At 40.7% G+C, this 19,984-nt stretch overlaps 1 protein-coding gene and 1 pseudogene across 1 annotated transcript in view; one reads left to right on the top strand and one right to left on the bottom strand.

Moving 5' to 3' along the window:
• Positions 1–19,984, top strand: part of Itpr2 (inositol 1,4,5-trisphosphate receptor type 2) — a 528,924-nt gene that overhangs the window by 53,253 nt on the left and 455,687 nt on the right. The window lies entirely within an intron of this gene.
• LOC105742639 lies at positions 6,381–7,243 on the bottom strand (annotated as a pseudogene).

Raw genomic sequence — 19,984 nt, 5'->3', positions numbered from 1 at the left:
TGTTACAGTACAGGTTCTCCTATGTCCCGAGTCTTTACTGACCTTGAAAGGCTAGGGCCATAATGTTGGCTAACCGTGCAGCCCTTCCTTTTCTCCAATTTTGATTAAGCAGGCACTTTGGTCCACTGTATTATCTGGCCAGCCCTAGAATAGTGATAATGAATAAGATGAAATCCAGCACTAGATGCTCCTTTGTGCAATGTAGAGCATTCAATATGGAAGAGAAAAATTTTTAAAATGAATGAGGACAGCACTGTACTTGTAACTAGGAGAAAGGGAGGTTCAGGTATTGACTCCTTGCTGCCTGTGTCCTCTTAAGTAGGTCACGCAATGGTTTTGAAGCTCATAGGACATCTGTCGTTGGCCCCTGGAGTAGAGGTGGAAGATAAGAACAGTGCCTACAACACCAGGTTTTGTAGATCGGGAATCTTTCTGGAGAAAGTAGATGTATAGGCAAGTTAGACTATTATAAAAATGATAGCTAACTTACAGAAAGGCATAATGTATTTCTGTTACACATATAAGGGGTGATTGAATGATACAGTGAATGGTCACATTTTTAAAAAGTTAAAATACACATTGCCAAGAATGGTAGGGTAAATTTGAAATAAGGGGAAATCCTTTTGGAGGGATTAATGACATTGTGTCTGTTTCTGTGACATATTTTTAAATTTAAACAGTCACTGAATTTTATCATCACCCTTCATTGATCAACTATCAATGGCAATTTCTACTAAATAAAAATAGTATGGTAGATCCTCACCCACCCACTTTATTCACCAGATCTGACACTGTACAATTGGCTGTTCTCCAAAGTCAAATGACCATGAAAGGTAAATGTTTTGAATCAATCCAAAACATTGAGACAGTCATGAGAGTGCTGTTGAAGGCATTTATGAAATGGAGCTTCCGGAATGGTGTTATAAAGTGGCAAGAATGATAGATAAGGAAGTTTGAAGGCAGGGGGTTGCTGCGAGGGCATTAATGGCAGTGTATGTTTTAAAATGATGTGTTGAAAAAATTCACTGTAGTTTTTGATAATACTTTATACTTGATTCCATCTTTATGCCCTAGTGTCTTCCAGGACAGCATTTCATTAAAAAAAATTTTTTTTTGTGTCTGTGTTTCTCAGACATACAACTTTATTCATACTGTGGCCATTTGATACTTCTAGATCAGACATCCAGACTGTCCCTGGGCTCATGTGACAAAACATTGTCCCTCAGGTGCCCCAGATTTCACCACTGAGGACCTGGGGAGCCTCATTCCTCTGTTGGTCAGGAAGTTTAATTTTTCAAGGACAAACATTTAGGGTTTGTGGCTGCCTTACCTCTTTTTCTCTTTCCCAGCAAAGTAAATTGTTTTAACGTGGAAAGATTACTTTGGAGAATGTGAGGGAAACCTAGGGCAAGGGTGCTATACCTAAGAGGTAAATAGATTCAGATACTTGGTCCCATATTATTCAGTGGGCATGAGTTCAAAGTATGAGTCACTCTGGTCGTCGTCATTGGGCTGAAATGCTGGCTTTTCCTGTAATCTGATGCTTCAGGTCATTATCTTTGCTCATTCACTTTAATTTTCTGCTTCTACTTTAAGACTAAACCATTTATTTTACTCCATTATCACTGGAAGAAGGGGTGGGACTTTCCTACAGGAGACTCAGGTTTTCTCTTTTCCAAAAGCTCAGTTCTTCATGAGTCTTTGGCCTTCATCCTGACAGAGGTGGGGAGAGAATTCCCTGAATGGGGCTGCCCTTTATCCTGCTCTTCATCCAGTCCAACAGCCAGGGGCAAACACTTGTCCCAAATGCCTTGTCCCTCCCAGGAGCTTCTTCTGTACACTGTTGGCCTTTTACAAAGACCATCAATGCCTGGATGTGTTTCGGCTCAGCTGTGAAAGTCATTGTTGTACATGGAGTGCCCTCCCAAAATCTTCCTATGGGTGTTTCCACCTTTTTTCTGCCAAGTTTCCAGAGTGCTGTTCCTTAATTGTTATTTTTTAGATAACACCAAGAACCAAGAGCCCATCAGTGGTTCGGGTGCAGGATTGGTTGGTTTCTCTTGCCTTGGCTGGGCATGTTGTACTCTCAAATTAGTTTTCAAAGACTTTCGGTTTTCATATGTATGCTGTTGTGTTTTTTTTCTTTTTCTTTTTTCAAGTGAGTAATATCATTTCAGTGCTTTGGGGCAATTATAAGTAAATCCATCACAACTCCTCCAATTTTGGAATGTGACACAAAGTCCCAGATAGGGTTGAAATGATTTTTCCGAAATATACACAGCTGTGAGAGAGCATTTTCCCAACTGTACCTTAACAGCCTTGCTTACCAACACAGGAAACTATATCTTATCAAGCAAACAACTTCTAAAGGGTTATTTAAAACCTAGGGGACGGCTGTGTTTTCAATAGAAATCACACAATGAGAACATTATTAACAGAAACGCAGTGGGTTGATCTTAAAAAAACCAAAGTCTCTTTTGTGACCAGACATTCCTTATTTTTAAAATGTAAGCTTGAAACTTTGGAATAAACTTGGGTGTACAGAGGAGTTGTAAAGGCAGTGCAGATTTTCCTTTTACCATCTCAGTGAATATTTTTGTGTAGCTATGGGACATTTGCCAAAACTAAGAAATTGCCCAGTTGTGCATTAACTTGAGTAAGTTCGAGGATACATTTGGATTTCTCCAGCTTTTTACTTCTTTGGGGTCTCGTATTTCATTTGATCATTATGTCTCTTTTCATCTTCTCTGCTCCGTGACCTTTTCTCAGTGTTCTCTGCTTGTTTGACCTTGAAGCTTTTGAAGAGTACAGGCCAGCTATTTTATAGGCTGTCCCGTGACACTTGTTTCAGTTAGGAGCAGGCTGGGGTTAAGGATTTGAGAAGCAGACCACAGAGGCTAAGTGCGTTGTGTTAGAAGGTGTTCACTGGTAACATGATTCATCACAGGTTTTGGTTTTGGGGTATATCGTCGAGCCTTCCTCCCTCACACTCAATTATTGCAGTTATTTGAATTTATGGCTTATTCTTTTTGTTTCCTGGATCTTTTGTATACTTTTCCATTCTCCAGAAAACCCATCTGTCAGTATAGATCTTTCCAGAACCCTGCATATTGATACCCGTGCCTTTCCATTAGGAGGAGAAGCTGACATAAATCAAAGCAGGAGAGGTTTATTTATTCTCCTTCAACCTCAAGGGCAATAAAAACTGAAGCAACAGAGAAGCCAGAGAGCCAGTCCTCAGCAGGGTTGAGGGAAGAGAAGACAGCCTGTTCTTCTGATTAATTAGATTCTCTCCAGGCTATGGGCTGTTTGGCCTGGAAAGTTCCAATCATGAGATGTTTTTGCTATGCTGGGGGTTAGAACTAGTGGTTAGGCAAGTGCTTTACCATGAGCTATATCCCCAGCACTTTTTTGTTTTCAACTTGCCCAGGCTGGCGTGAAACGTGGGATCTTCTTGCCTCAGCCCCCAGCATTACTGGGATCACAGGCATGTATCACCATGCCTGGCTTTCTGCAATCATTTGACATTTGATAATTTCTCAATTCACCAAATCTCACGCAGGGCTACTTAGGGCACACAACAAGTCATTCTGAAGTAATAAATCAAAATACTTCCAGAATCGGAACTGAAACAATTTCTGTGCAATGCAAAAAGAGGGAGTGAAAATCAGGGACCTGGGGGGAGGATCGACAAGATCTTTTCTTGAATCCAATTCTTTCTCTTCAGGTAATTTTAGGGAAGTCACTTTGAAGGCCTGGCTTCACCTTTTGCCTCCACTTATGGAGGTAAGGCCATTACATGAAGAGTTTTTGCTAGGCAGTTGCTGTGATTTTTGTGTAGTTGAGTATGTCGTATTTTCTAACAGAGTAAGTCTCCACAAGGGCTAGTTATAAATACTTCCTCCACTCCTTTAAAAATTGCTATAGCCAGGGAGATGGCTCAGTAGAATAAGCACTTCCCTGGGAAGCACAAGGGCTTGAGTTCAATCCCTGGTTCCGGGAAAAAAAAACAACAATTGCTATATTGAATTTCTTCAGATTTGGCATTAGAAGTCATTTAAAAAATGGAAACAAACTATTTTAGATTTGAAATCAACTAATAATTTTTGAGCATTTACTACATGATCCACTGTGCTTGGGCCTTCTTATGCATTATTATTTAGTCAACACAATCATTTTTCATTCCTATGAATTATTATTTAGTCAACACAAAACTAGGAATTGTTGCTATTCCAGTTTTATAGTTGAGAAAATTAGGTTTAGTTATGCAGCCATCTTTGAGGCCACTAAGTTTCTTCGTGGCAGAACTGAGACTTAAACCAAATTTTATGAGGCTAGAGCAGTTTGTTTTAACCACTGTAATGTACATCTCTTTCATTGTGCTCACCTATTCTACCTGTTGGGCTTTTAAAGCCACATAGATGAAATCTAATCTGTCACACAATAACTGTATTTGTTTAGAATGATCATATTTCTGCAGATCTTTTTATTCTATAGTTTCTTTCTTTGTTTTGTCTTTTTTCTTGTTTGTTCTTTTACCTGTTGCCAGCTACAAATTGTTCCTGAATTCCTGTGGTCTTCCTTCAACTGCCTTGTCTGTTTTCTGCTTAGGTTCCTGTTTGTCAGTTTATCTCTTGGAAGTGCAGAAAAAGTTAAACAGGGCAGTAGAATTTGTTGTGATGAGAATTCCTTTCATTTTTGAAAGTCGTGTTTGCAACCCAAGATCCTTGAGCAGGAAGTTTTCTTCATTCACCTAACGTTTTAGTTATTCTAAAATCCCAATGTAAGAATTTGCAGTTCGTAGGACTTTAGACAATGGATTTGCAAGAGAAGATCTATATCATTTCTATTAAAAACTTTAAAAGTCTTCTGTTGCATGTTAATATTACTGTACAGTTCCTGGGTAGTATGTCAGGTCATCACGTTAGTAACTCTCTATATTACTGTGCATCATTACTAAACTCTTCAGGGGCCGTGGAAATTGGATAATACATTTACTCTGCCCTGAGGCTTCAGAAGAGGGGGGAAATATGTCGTGAAAACATCGCTTTGTTTTTTACTTGCTTCTTTTGAACTAGTCAGGATGATCAAAGTGCTTGTACTTTAAAGTAATTTCTAGGGAAATTCTTGTGGTTCTGAGTGATAAAATAGGACCACAATGAAAAAGCTCATAACTTAATGCTCCAAAATAACTGTAATTTATTATATATAACTGTATAGCAAATTATGGTGAATAGCTTTACTTGTATGTTTAAAAAAGTCATATGTTCACATGCTTGTTCTGGGTATCAGAATTTAAACAATTGTTAAAATGTATGAATGTCTTAATATACTCATTACAAAGCAAAAAAAGAAAAGAAAAGAAAAGAAAAGAAAAAGCTCATAGATTTGAAAGCAGCTCTTACATAATTAGCTGTGTGTAAAACATAAGTGACCTATGAATTTTGATTGATTTGTAGCTGTACTTGTGTGGTTGAGTTCTCTCCTTTAAGAGTTGAACAGCTAACAATTAAAATTTATTTTTTTTTTCTAATTTCTTGTAATATTTTTGTTGTTATTTTGCTTTTTTAAACCAATTTTTCAGGTTTATATCTGGTAACTTGATGATAACTTGAATATAATCATGTGAAACAGCAACCATGTTGAATTCCTATTACTTCATTTAATAAAATTTTGTGTTGTTTTTAAGGCCTTTTTCTTACTATTTTGTATTCTTTAAAAAATAAAAGAAAATTCAAAAGATAATTGATCAATTAAAGTAAAAATGCTAAAAAAAAAAAACCCCAAAAGACTTGAATAGGCAGAAAAGTACAAAAGTGGTACCCACGGATCAGTAGGATAAGAACAGTTCTCTAGCCTCTTCCCTTTTGGGACCACTTTTCTTTCTTTTTTACTTTATTAAAATACTGAATTTATTTCATATGTGTATTTGTCTCCCTACCATTTCCATGTCTGACCACCACCACTACTATGTCTTATCATAACATTCCATACATAATTAAAACCAACTAAAGGGTGGAGTTTCATCTTTAAAAACTAAACAGGCATTTTACTTTGCCTTTCTTTCTTTCTTTCTTTCTTTCTTTCTTTCTTTCTTTCTTTCTTTCTTTCTTTCTTTCTTTCTTTCTTTTTTTTTGGCAGAACCGGGAATTGAAATCAGGCCCTTGTGCTTGCCAGGGAAGCGCTTATTTCACTGAGCCATCTCCTCGGCCTAAACAGGCATTTTAGACAACATATTCTTGGCAATGGGACCTGGACAACATTTATCAAACATAGTAGGGAAAGTTCTCACTTTGCGTTATAAAAAGGATAGCCAGATAGCAACTGTTAAAGAAATGAAAGAAGATGCAAAACTTTGACAAGCTGTTTAAACTGTTTTCTTAAAGAGATTTCTTCCACTGCCAGAGGTCTTGAATAGCCTCCTGGTCAGTCATCCGGAAGCAGTTCTTCACATAATTGATGAATTTGGTTTCCCTTTTGGGAAGAGAACCACCTTTTTCTATACTTGCTGGCATGTTTGCTTTAATGTCTTGTACAGAACTAGGTCCTTTGGGTGTTCTAGGAGTCTTTTCTGGTTTCTTGAAGGATTCTTGCCCTTTTGATCTTGGTGTTGATGGTTTTGAGTTTCTTCCATTCTGGTTTGATTTTTGTGCTTTTTTGGCTGGAGTACCTCATATTGATTTCTTCACTGGAGCTTTCTCTTCAGTTTCTTCATCATCAAAATCATCATCCTCATCCTCCTTATCCTGGTCCTCATCGTCCTGTTCATCTTCATCAGCAGCGAGTTTTACTTTTTTCTGTGGAAACTCGCTGCCACCTCCAGGGACAGATCGCTTTCCAGATATACTGAAGAGTTTTACATCTTCTTCCTCTTCCTCTTCCGACTCTGCATCTTTTTCCACAAATGCTAAATACTGTCCACTAATATGCACCGGCCCTGAGCCACACTTCAACCTTAAGACAACAGGTAGTGTAATTTCAAAGCCCCCAAGGGAAACTGTTGACTGTACAGACATTTTCAAAAGTTGCCAGTGTTACTTTCATTGGACTGCCTTCATCATTCATAGCCTCTGCCTCAACAATGTGCAATTCATCCTTCGCACCAGCTCCTGAACCGACCGTTCTTAAGGACAACGGGTGGTCATTTTCATCATTATCCAACTGTAAAGTAGCAATCTTTGTCGGCCTTTAGTTCACAACCAAAGAGCTACTTCTGGGGCCTCAGAGAGCTCATGTCCATATCCATCGAACCTTCCTTGGAGTGGTGGCGCACACTTAGGTGGGCGAGAACGCGGATGGAAGTGATTGAGTGCTGCTCCACAGAGCAGATGCACAGGATGCAATCATGCCAGAGACTACTTTTCATGAGCTGTAAACTCATAGATGAAAGCTTTCTCCTCATGTTGTGTATGAAGTGAGTTGCCAGAATTCCTTTTCAGCACTTAGTAAATATCCTTTTTTTCTTTTTTTTTTTTTCTGTGAGCATTTTAAGAGCTAAGACTCTTCTTTCCAAGAATGGAAGATGTTAAATATTACATTCCAAGAGTGCTGTGGTGGCCTTTCTACATGTCACCCTACGTAACTCTTCATGGTCCCATTTACAAATGTGGACGCCACACTTTTAGAGAAGTGAAGAACATTCTCAAGGTCACTTTGCCCCTAGATGGGAAGGGAGGCTTGATGGAAGCTGGTGGTCTTTAATACTAAAAGTTCTTGGGTCCCGCCTGCCGATGCGCTGGATGTACAGCGTGTTCGGTGTAGCCAGAGCACCAGTTGTTACAGTCCAGATGAGTCAGAAATAATTGCTCCTTTCGAGGAATTTATAATCTAATGAGGGAGATAAGATGTGTATGTAAACAATAACAACCTAAGGTAGAAAATGATAAGGGCTAAGGTATGGGAAAGGTGTGGTAGGACAATGGACCTTGTGCTTTCTTGTTTTGAGTAGTGAAGAAAGGTTCTCCCCTAACATAGCCTTTGACCAAGAGATTTATGGCTCTGAGGAAGAGACCTGGGCTTCTCTGGCCCAAGTTGCACTTTTCATAAAGAGAGGGTGATGGTTAGTGTGCAAGGCCATGTTTCATTTCTTCTTTATATTATAATGGAATGTTTGGTAGTCTCTTAATTATGATCCTGAGATAAAAGCACCAGACCATTATCTCAGTAAATATAGTCTTTTGCAAGGGATATCCAAGTTAAAAAAAAAAATGTTTGTTGAAAGTGACAAAAGAGGAGCTGGGGAGATGGCTCAGTAGAGTAAGCGCTTGCTTGCAAGCGTAAGGGCCTGAGTTCAATCCCTGGTTCTGCAAAAAAAAAAAAAAAAAAAAAAAAAAAAAAAAAAAGGACACATTTGGGGGCCTGCCCCTTAGCTCAGATCTTTAAGTGGATGCTTCAACAAAGCAGTCAGTCTCAGGTTGCTGTGGTTCGATCCCCACAACTCTAGCTAGACAAACATGCCCTGAAGGCATTCTGAACCAGCCAAAAAAATGAAAAAAATCCTTCTGCCATTTTTGGCTGGGCAGATGGCTCAGTAGAATAAGCACTTGCCTGGCAAGTGCAGGGGCCTGAGTTCAATCCCCAGTTCCACCAAAAAAAAAAAAAAAAAAAAAAAAAAAAAAGTAGATGAAAGTGACAAAAGGTATCCTACTGCTACTGTTATTGCTCCTGAAGAATATTTATTTAGTCCATAGTATGTATACATCAGGTGATTTTCTGACTGATTCCTATTTTATTAATCTATTTAATCATTATACAACCCTTTGAGAAATATATTAATATTTAACTGTGATAATCCCTCAGTGGTAGAGAAGGTACTCTAATGGAAAATTCATTTAGAAAACCCCAAACACAATGTCTTCTGTAAGTAGAGATGTACTTCTCTTTCACCTGATAGTCTCGAGGTGATTGACCCAGGACCACTTGGACCTTCTCAGCACAGCACTTTGAAGGTTGCTCCATTAACCTACACTTTCCTGTCAGTGGGGTATGAAGAATCCAGGGAAAGTAGATGCTTTTTGCAAAAGGCTACTGGAATTTCCTGTGTCACTTCTACTTGTGTTTCATAGTCATTTGGTATACTGGATTCAACGGTGACCCCACACAAGAGAGGCCACACCTCGTGAGTGGGACCTTATTTGGAAAAAGGATCATTGGCAGTGTAATTACATGAAGCATCTTGAGATGAAATCCTCCTGGATTTCCAAGGTGGGTCTTACCTCCAGGACAGGTGTTGTTATAAGAGACAGAAGAAGAAAAGGCATAGAGCGAGGAGAAGGGCATTTGGAAACTGACAGAAAATGGAATTTTGCTGTTGCAAGCTAAGGAATATGCAGCGCTGGAATAGGCAAGAGTGCATTCCCCCCCCACGGCCTTCAGAAGGAACAGAGCCCTGCTGACACTTTGACTTTGAATGTGTGGCCTCTGGAACTGCAAGGGATGCATTTCTGTTGTGTTAAGTTATCCGTTTTGTGTGGCTTACTGGAGCAACCAGAGAATAAGTATACATGTCTATGTCACGCTGCAGACGGAGACCTGAAAACTGCCTCAAGGAGAAAGAGAATGGATAGGCGTGGATATGAGAAGGGGCTTGCGTGATAGCATTTTGTGTCTTATCTGATTTTGTAGCTAGAGAAATGGAGACTCAAGGAAGTCAAGTAACTTGCCCTAAGTCAGGCCTCTAGAAGGAAGCCAAGCTATGATGGAAATCCAGACAGTTAGCCTCTAACTAGGCTTCCCTCAAGGCCAGCAGCCTATGGAAGCACAGGGAAGAAGGTTATCACTGGCTTTGGGGTTCAGCAGATGAATGGAGGGAAGCTGGAGCTATGGAGGCCCAGGTAGTTGCTGGACAGGTGGAGAGGAGGGGGCTGAGGGGAAGGAAACATTGGGGCTGAGGCACAGAGGTGTGAGATAGTGTAACTGGCTTATGTGTGGCTTTGGGAAATGCTGAAAGATCAGAAAGTACAGAAGACTGGCAAAGCTGAAGTTTGAGAGGGATCTGCCTACCCTGTGTGTTGTGCTGAAACATTTGATTTTTACTGTGAAGGCAGTGGGGCTACCCTTCCTATTCCATTATTGCATTGTATCACCCGGGACCCTCAACCATTTCTGATCGTATACGCAGTGCAACAGACACCTTGGAAAAGAATCTGGCAGTTTCTTAGGAAATCCAAAGGGCAAATGCCGTATGACCTAGGAATTCCACTCAGTGAATTTTAAGTTTACACAGAGATCTTTATATGTATGCTTAGAGCAAAAGCTGAAAATCACCAAAACCTTCGTCAGCTGATGAACGAGGGAGCAGTACTCACAATGGTACATCCAACATGGCAGAACAATATTCAACAGTTCAAAGCAATACACTACTGATATGCCCAACCATGCAAATGGACCTTAAATAAATGCATTAGGTTAAGTGAAGGAAGCCAGATTTAGAAGGCCAAGTAAGTGGTGTAGGAATCATTTATTTGCTCTTCTGGAAAAGACTGCATCAGGAAAGGTGAATGTGGCTGGCTCAATGTTCAAGGGATGCCTACAAGTTCAGTTGCTCAAGACATACATTTAACCTCACTGTACAATGACTATCTCTTTCCACTACATTTCTGTGACTTTCTACCTCTAAGGCTGTCTGTATGGGAAGAGGGAGGCTTTAATCATTCAGTTCTTTGCCTCTCTGGGTCCTCAGAGGAAAGCTTTTGGTGAGGTCCTCAGATATGTATATGGTAACAGTTCTTATGGACAAGTGGTAAGGAGGGTTAAATATTTCTACCTATGCTTTATTTGTTATTGACTTGATACTCTTTAGGATTTATTCCAATGGAATTTCTTTTGAAAAATGTACTTTTTACATATAATATAATATACTGTAGGAGCACTAAGCTGCAGTGAGAAGCACAGGCTGTTGTACAGTGGAAGGGTTGTCAGTTAAATGGTAGCTTTTTTTTTCTAGGCAAACCACTCTCCCAACCCCTCTGATCTTACATATTAGGCATATTAAAAGGCTTATTGAAATGGAAAAGTAGTGTTAACATGCTTTGTAGGATAAATGAAAGTATGTCCAGTGGAGCAAGACTGTTACATGCATATTTATTATTTTAAGTGGCAATGTGCATAAATTAAGATTATGCCTCCATGGTTTCTTATGATTAGAAAAGGCCTTGCTTTTCTCTTTCTAATATTAAAATACGTTATGTTGGGGCTGGAGAGATGGCTCAGTGGTCTAAAGCACCTACTTGAAACAAGCTTGGCAAAGCACAGGGACCGCGGTTCGATCCTCCAGCACCACATGCCGGCCAGCCGTGCCCCCTGGTGGGCTGAGCTGGCCACACACACACACACACACACACACACACACAATAAATGTTAAAAAAAATCTTTAAAAAAATACGTTATGTTATTTATAAAACTCTCCATGTATCTTCTTAAAGCTCAATAACCATTAACTTTTTTGGCTTACCTTGGGGATTTTAGATAAAAGATCAATTTGTACACTGTGGATTCAGATCCAAGTCAACTGCCTTCCCTTCCCAGATATTGACTTAGTGAACAGTTTAAAGACCTTCTCTGATCAGGTGCTCTTGTTTATAGTTTGTGGTTTTTCAAGGTAAATAAAGAATTTCAGAAGAAAGCAAATGTTGCTGGCAGGTGGTGGTGTTTATGTTCCAAATGCTTGGAAGTGGTATAGAAACTTTGTCTTGGAAAGAATAAGGGGGATAATAATCAAATGAAGCAGAACCCACAAATAGACACACAATCTCAGTTGAGCACGTACTACTGATCCACCTTTGTTCTCCTCTAGCCTTGGTTTCTCCCCCTTTTTATATAGGGACCCCTGCGAAGAGAGATTTGTATGTTGAAAGCAATAACTGATGTCCCCAAGCGGCATGCTGAGTCTTGGTATCTCTCTGATGTTTTCCTGAAGGACTGAGATTGGGGTGTGTGTGTGTGTGTGTGTGTGTGTTTGTTTATGTTCCACTTGAAGACTTGGGGATGATTAAACTTGACTATGTAGAGGCCTCCAGGGTCTTAAAAGACTGGATGGTAATATGCTTATGTATAGAATGTCTTATCCTGGAATTATTAGTAGGCTAAAAATCGTTTCTTCAACTAGCATTTTCTAAAAGGCTCCATTTAGCGTCAGCTCCATTTAGAAAGAGGGCTGTGGATGTTTGTCCTTCTGGTCTACTTATGTATGCCACAGGAGGTGCTAGTGCAGATTTTATTATTGGAAGAAGCCTCACAGTTATGCAGCTTGAATTCTGATTATATCTGGATAATTAAATGGCTGAATGTGGGTAAATATTGGAAAGGCAGCAGTGAATGAAAGCCGGGTGGTTAGGTGGGGAGTTAGGTTCTATGATGTCACCATATAAAAGACAAAAGTCCAAGACCCCAAATGTCACATCAAAAAAAAAAAAAAAAAAAAAAAAAAAAAAAAAAAAGTGACTATCCAATGAAAATCAAAGCAAAAAACAATTGAGTCTAGTATTTTAACGAAGAGAAATAACAGCTGAAGACCTTTAATTCCTATTTCCTTCATTATCCTTGTTTACTTTCATCCTATTTTGGCCAACGATGTAAAATCAAAGGCAGGTATTTTCACTAATTAATTGGCTTACGCCTATGTCAGAAAGAACAACATGAAATAGCTCATTGCTTTCACGAAAACCCAGAAGACGGGCCGCGGTGCCCTACAGGCTCCTGACACTCTGCCTTTCCTTCTTTGCCATCCTTAGTTTCATGAACGGTGCCATCAAGAATTGATCGCTTTCCAAAAGCCAAGAAAAGCTGATTCAGTTGAATAAAGCCTTTGGTGCTTGCAGGCTGGTCATTTTTTGTGGCGAAACAAAGGCCACCGGGAGAATTTACTGCATGTGTCTTGTGTGTCATGAGAATACAGTGTTTAGCAACTTAGCAACACGCCATGGCTGCGACTTGGTAACAAAGGAAGGCACAGGGCGCAGACAGTGGGGCGCTTCCAGATCTTCTGGGTCTGTAGGGTCCAACCCTTTCACAGCAATTCTGAGGCATTATTTGCTTGTGCTGCTCTCATTCTACCTTGAGCATACAGCATTTCCCAGAGAGTACATGAAATCGGACAGTGTTATCTCTTTGTCGGCTGAGGAAGTGTGTGCTTGTATTTGATCATATGGCATATTTCACTTCTGGTTTGTTGTGATACAGCAACTGTATATGGAGACAGCCCACAAAAACAAACTTGCTCTGGGAAGCAGTGAGGAGCTGGGAGAGAGGAATAAGCTTCACTGGGCTCTGGGAAGCAGCATGCGTCAAAAGCAGGAGCTAGAGGCAAGGATTAGGCAAGAACCATGGGCAGAAGAAAGTGATAACAAAATTAGGAAATCAGGGCAGGCCTGCGGGCAGGGTAGACTAAGGGAACAAGAGAAGGACTATTTTTTGCAAGTTCCTGGGGGGGCGGGTCTGCATTGCATCCTTACCTCTGCACTGGCAGTATGATGTGTCACTGATTGCTGTGGGATTTTCATGTGGAGAGATGGAGCACTGAGGCCTTTTTCCCAGGAAGCAGCTTTATTCAAGCTAGCCCTGACTCAGTGGATTTGTATCTAAAGCCTGAACTCCAAACATAGTGCAGCAGTACCCTTTTCTACAGTTTTTGCATCTTTGTCTCCCTTGAATGGACATCCATTATCATTCTACAGTCTGGTCGGGCATGATTTATGTTACAGAGGTACGTCAGAGCTATAGGTACACAGAGGCTTGCATCGCTGCTGTCAGAATTCCTGCCCCACCAGCGGAGAGGTGCTGCCACGCTATGAGTGCTTGTGGATGCTTGTATTGGTGGAGGCTTGTAAAGATGCTTGTAAAGATGGAGGACTTGAAAATAATTTTGACAAAAGTGTTTCTCACAGCGTTAGTTATAATGGAGGGAACTTCAGTATACGAAAGAAAGAAAAAGACACAACATATGGCACATGCTTAGGATGAGATTTCATGTTATCAAGGCATAGTTAGTGACATTAAAAAATGTGAAGTGGAACAAGATTTCTATGAGATTATAGAGATAATATATATCCGGTGTTTGTAATATATATATGTATGTATATTAGTCAGCTTTTTGTCACTGTGATAAAATGCCCATTAGGACACTTAGGAGAAAGCGCATGAAGCTTATTTGAAGCTCAGTTGTGGAGACTCAAGGCCCTCATGTTGGGACTGACGCAGTTCCTGACTTGTCACATCATGGTAAATAACAGAAGCAAAGAAGTGACTGCATGTTGAACCAGGAGCAAAAGGAGTGAGAGGGATCATATTTGCTCCCTGTGTGACAACCCTCCCAGTGAATCCCCTGAATGGTATCAAAAGGTCACAAGAGGATTAACCTCAGGACCTCAGTGTCCTAAGAACCTCTGCTGAGCCCTACCTCCCAGGGAATAAGATTCAGATCATGAGACTACTCAAACCACAGTTACCTTATGTACGTGTGTGTACGTTGGCAAGTGCACCTGCCTGTCTAGACAAGGATAGGCACCAAAATGATGACTGTATCTAACTCTGGGGCAGCCACAGGCATAGTTGCTTTTCCCTTTGTCCTCTAGATTTTTCATCCCCCACAAGTGATCAATGTATCAATGTTACACTTGCAAAAAAGCCTAGGTTTTAAAGCATATTTGCATATTTTTATGCCATTAGAAAAAAAATTCAAGTCAGTTTTCATATTTGGAGAACTCCTCAGTGTCTGGAGGTAGCAGAGAACAGAGTGGATTCCAGGCTGAGAGGAGCACTCCCAGCCTGATGCTGCCTTCCTGTACCAAGGGAAGGCCGGATGCAAGGGGCTTCTTTAATTATGCCGCAATTCCTGACTCTCCCTGTGAAGAGCTTTGACAAACTCCAGGCTCAGGAAGAGGCTTGAAGACTTCAGAGGTATCAAGGAAGAGAACAAAGCTTGTAGTGATGAGAAAGAGGAAGAAGGAACTACTGGTGTGTCGCCAGCTGTTGCCTTTGCCATTTGGAACAGTTAAAATCTAGACTTCTAATCAGAGAAAATAATAATTAAAATTGTATAATAATCTATGCATATGATATCTGCTGGCTAGTGTTTTGGTGATTTGAATTTTCTAGTGTTATAGAACATAAGCTATCCTATTTTGCCTTGATTTTACTTGTTTTCTTTTTTTCTTTGAAGTACTAAGAATTTTGGGGAGGTATTTAAAATTAAAAGGAACAAACTCAAAAATCAATTCATTTTGAATCATAGGCCTAAATGTAAGAACCAAAAGAGACTATTGGGAGCAAAAATAGTAAATTTTTATGACCTTCGGATATGCTTTGCTTGCTCAAATGTAACAGCAAAAGCACAAAAAAAGGGGAAGAAAAGAAGGAAAAAAATCTGGGTTTCATCAAAGTTTAAACATTTGTGCTTTAAAGAAAACCATCAAGAAAGTGAAAAGAGGACCCAGGGAGATAGCTCAGTAGAATAAGTGCTTGCCTGGCAAGCGCAGGGTCCTGAGTGCAATCCCTGGTACCGCAAAAAAAAAAAAAAAAAAAAAGAAAAAGAAAAGTGAAAAGATAAGGTGCAGAATGGGAGAGAATATTTGTAAGTCATACGTCTGATGAGGGGTTTGTATGTAGCGTACACGAAGAACTGGTATAAGTCAGTGACAAAGAGACAGGCGGCCTTAATCAGCATTTGCTTGAGTCAGGTGTAGAGGCGTGCTAGATGTGTGAGCAGTGGTGACCCACCACATCCAGGTGAGAGCTTGGGGCCCCCCCATGGTAGCCCATTCACATCTGCGTCAGGAGGCTGAGGGATCCGTGGCGGGAGACCAGAGATCTGCACTGGGAAGACCCAAGGGCCAGTGCTGGAAGCGTCGGTGCCTGCGCCTAAAGGATGCAGGCTCCGGGCCAGAAGGCCGGGGGATCTACACTGGAGGCCAGGGGATGACCCAGAGATGGAAGCTGCTCTGAAGAGAGAAAACAGCCAGATCTCCTTGGAAGAAAAACCACCAAAACTCTCTGAAGAAAAGCAGCCACAATAAAGCTCGTCCAGGAAAATTATGAAATCTGCTCCTCCTGTTCTCCTTTTATACCATTCTGACAACTATCCTGAGGTGGATCTTCCATGCCAAGAGCCACGCTGACTCAATTCAGTTGGGCGTTCCCACTCAAGCTGACTGTTAGTTAATTCACCATCACATGGCCCAACTGGAAATGAACAAAAGATCTTCTCCGAAGATATTTCTCCACAAAAGGTATAAACAAAGGTATTAAGCACAAAAAGAGAGCTGAACATCATTAGTGATCATCAGGAAAATGCCAATGCAAACAACAAGGATACCACAGCAGAGCCACTAAGCTGGCTACTGTCATAAGAAAGATAGATAATAGCAAGAGTTATTCAGAATGTAGTGACGCTGAAACCCTCATACTCTGGTGCTGGGGAGGCAAAGAGGTGTAAGACTTTGAAAACTGATCAGGAACAAAATACTAAAATAGGGTTATCATTTGGTTCTGCAGTTCCACTCTTAGGTATATATCCAAGAGAAATGAAAACAGTATCCACACTAAAACTTGTACCGTGAACATTCATTCATAGGCCAAAGTGGAAGTGCCCCCGATGCCCAGCAGCTGGGGAATGGGAAAATGCAAGGTGGTATTCTTTTAGAGTGGAAAATTACTTAGCCCTAGGGTAAAAAAGTATTGAAATGCATGACAGCACAGATGAATCTTAAAAACATTATGGTAAAAGGCAGATCAAAAGAGAGAAAGAGAGAGAGAGAGAGAGAGAGAGAGAGAGAGAGAGAGAGAGAGAGAGAAGATTAATGATTGCCTTGGGTTGGGGAAGAGGAGTTTGGAAAAATCGTGAGTGCAAAATTGCTTTTATTTTTTTATTTATTTATTTTTAAATTGCTTTTATCGACGTGACAAAAATCTTCAAAAAGCAGTTTATGGGGGATGTTTATACTGAAAACAGTACACTTCAAACAGGTGAAATACTGTTTGGTACAGGGTCTCACTATGTAGCTCAGACTTGGAGTGACCTGCCTGATTCAGCCTCCCCAAGGCTGGGATTACAGGTGTGTGCCACCACACCCTGTCTTGGTGGCCCAGTGTGCCCAAAGCGGGACAAACACGGTGTGCAGTACTGGGGATCAAACCCAGGTCCTTGTGCTTGCCTTAGGCAGGCCCTTACACCACTGAGCTATCTCCACAGCCCAGCACTATATATTTATATTTGAATAAAGCCATTAAGAACAAAAGATACATAGCCACCATATGTGAAAATTCACAGATAATCAATTACAGCATAAAGCAGTGTCATGTATCTTTATGCCTAATTTGTCATAATGTGTAAAACTTACAAACTTCAAGAGAGGCTGTTTGGAAATAGGCATACTTAGGCTAAAGGAGATATTGATAGACTTTGTTGAAGAGCATTTTGTCAGGGGAGGACAATATAAAAATACCTGTTAAGCAAAAAGTTATGATCTTAAACTTTAAACTGCCATCTCGATGTGTTCAGCTTAACCGATATACTCTCCACCTCAGAAGACCGATGAGTTACGGAGGCTCTTGAGTTAACACAGGATGGGCAAAATTCACAGCAAATGGAGGTAGCTGGCTGTTTAGCTGCATGTGTCACAGAAAGTATTGTTGTGTTTGCTTAATGGAAAGCATTCTGGGTTATTGCCTCAGTTTTAGTTCCTCAAAGAACCATCCTGGTTTGTGTCAGTCAGAGCTCCCCTGTTGTCTTGGCAACAGGTCTTGAGGGAGGGGCCTGGTAGTGCTCTCAGTGAAGGTCTTCCTTCTAGTCAGGTTTTGGGTAGGCCAAGAGTGGTTTAAAAATTTCCCCAAGGACTTTTTGTTTTATTTATTTCTTTTTTTTCGCGGAACTGGGGATGGAACTCAGACCCTTGCACTTGCCAGGGAAGCGCTTATTCCACTGAGCCATCTCCCCGGCCCCCTTGGGACTTTTTATTTTATTTATTTCTTTTTTTTTTGGTGGAACCAGGGATGGAACCCAGACCCTTGCACTTGCCAGGGAAGCGCTTATTCCACTGAGCCATCTCCCCGGCCCCTCCAAGCACTTTTTATAAAAGCTGTATTCTTCATGATAGCTAAAAACCGAAAAACAACAACTATGTTGTTCATTTCTTCTTCACCAGTGAGTATTATAGTGCGTAGCACACACTTGGTACTCACTAAATATCTAACAGGTGGGTCTAAGCAGGTTTTTTAAAATTTATTTTTATTTTTATTTTCCTTAGGCTTCTCTGGGTATTTCCTGCAGTTCATAATTAAGAAAAAAATCAAAACAAATCAAAACACATTGCTTTTTTCTTATCGCTATAGCATTTTACTAAGAAGGATGGAATGAAACGCTGTTTTTGAAACTTTAGACTTTGAAATCTTTTCCTTCAAAAGTATTAACATGGTGAAGGAAATAAGGGTGCTGTGTACTTGTTCCTGTTTTAGTTGTGTCGCGTTCTCCTGGGCCAGGCTTTCTGCTCTTCAGTGAAAGGCAGCTCTAAGTGTCACTGTCATTGTGTGCATGAAACGAAAAGCCCGAGGGGTAAGGACAGAAGCTGTGCAGGAAACTTCACTTTCTACTTGGCGGACGTCACACGTCGCGGGGCGGAGGAGAAGTGGGGGAGGAGGCTCGCCAGGGCTGGGCCTGGTACCCGCTTTCCGATTAGTGCCCTCTGCAGCTATTCATGTGGCACTGTGGGCTCTGTCACCTACAAGGGGGACCGCTTCAGAACTCGGGAACTTTTTCCCTAAGATTTTTTTTTTTTTTTTTTTTTTTTTTTTTTGTGGAACCGGGGATTGAATTCAGGCCCTTGTGCTTGCCAGGGAAACATTTATTCTACTGCGCCATCTCCCCGGCCCCCAAATTCTGCTTTTTCTAAAAGCTTAATTTAGGGGCTGGGGAGATGGCTCAGTGGAATAAGTGCTTCCCTGGCAAGCGCAAAGGACTGAGTTCAATCCCTGGTTCCACCAAAAAAAAAAAAAAAAAAAAAAAAGCTTAATTTCATAGTTATTTTTTTCATATTCTGCAAATTTATTTTAATTATCACTTATCTTTCACAGTCAATATGGAATTAGCTGAGAAAAAATGTGAAATAAAACTTACATTCAAAAATGTGTATAAAAGGGCAGGTCAGATAGCTCAGTGGATTCAAGCACCTGCAAGCAGGCACAGGGGTCAAGGGTTCAATCCTCGGGCCTGCCATGCTGCCCCCCCCCAGGGCCCATTGAGATGGCAATTGAGACTGGGCGTGGTGGCGCGCTCCTGTAATCTCAGCTCTTGGGAGGCTGTAAACAGGAGGATCACTATGAGTCCGATCCAGTAGTGAGACCCTGAACACCCTGTAGACCCTTCCCTAAAAAGAAAGTTTAAAAAATGTGTATAATGACTGTTTGGGTCTGAGTATATAAGTACACGTATGTGTGGATCACACAGGTGTGAATACTGTATGTGGATATTGAAAAACAAATAGGACTAAATGGGACGAATTCAAAAATAATCCTACTCTGTATAAACCAATGGACTTTATTTTTAAGAGCAGTTTTAGATTCACAGCAAAAACAAAACAAAAGTGCAGTGATTTCCCGTATACTTCCTGGGGGCAGGTCAGAGAGACATTGGTTCTGAGACTTTCTCCGGCTCAACATTCCAGGTGCCGTATTTTGGGTTATCATTTTCCAAGCCCTGATAGTTCCTTTTTTGAAATGTCTAGAGTTGTTTTTAAATTCATTTGTATTACTCAAGTAGATTATGTTTGATTTTAATTTAAATTATTTTTCTTTTAATTTCTTTCCCCCTATTGCCTTTCCCTCTCCTGCCCTTCCCCCTCCTTTCTTCCCTCCCGGCTCCTCCCTCCCTCCCCTTCCCTCCGGGCTCCTCCCTCCCTCTCTCCCTCTCTTCCTCCCTTCCTTCCTTCCTTCTTTCCTTCTTTCCTTCCTTCCTTCCTTCCTTCCTTCCTTCCTTCCTTCCTTCCTTCCTTCCTTC

The sequence above is a fragment of the Octodon degus genome, unplaced genomic scaffold (genome assembly GCF_000260255.1).
Source record: "Octodon degus isolate 3935 unplaced genomic scaffold, OctDeg1.0 scaffold00064, whole genome shotgun sequence".
Classification (NCBI taxonomy): domain Eukaryota; kingdom Metazoa; phylum Chordata; class Mammalia; order Rodentia; family Octodontidae; genus Octodon; species Octodon degus.
Note: the sequence above shows the minus strand (reverse complement) of the source record. Positions and strands in the feature narration are given on the sequence as shown.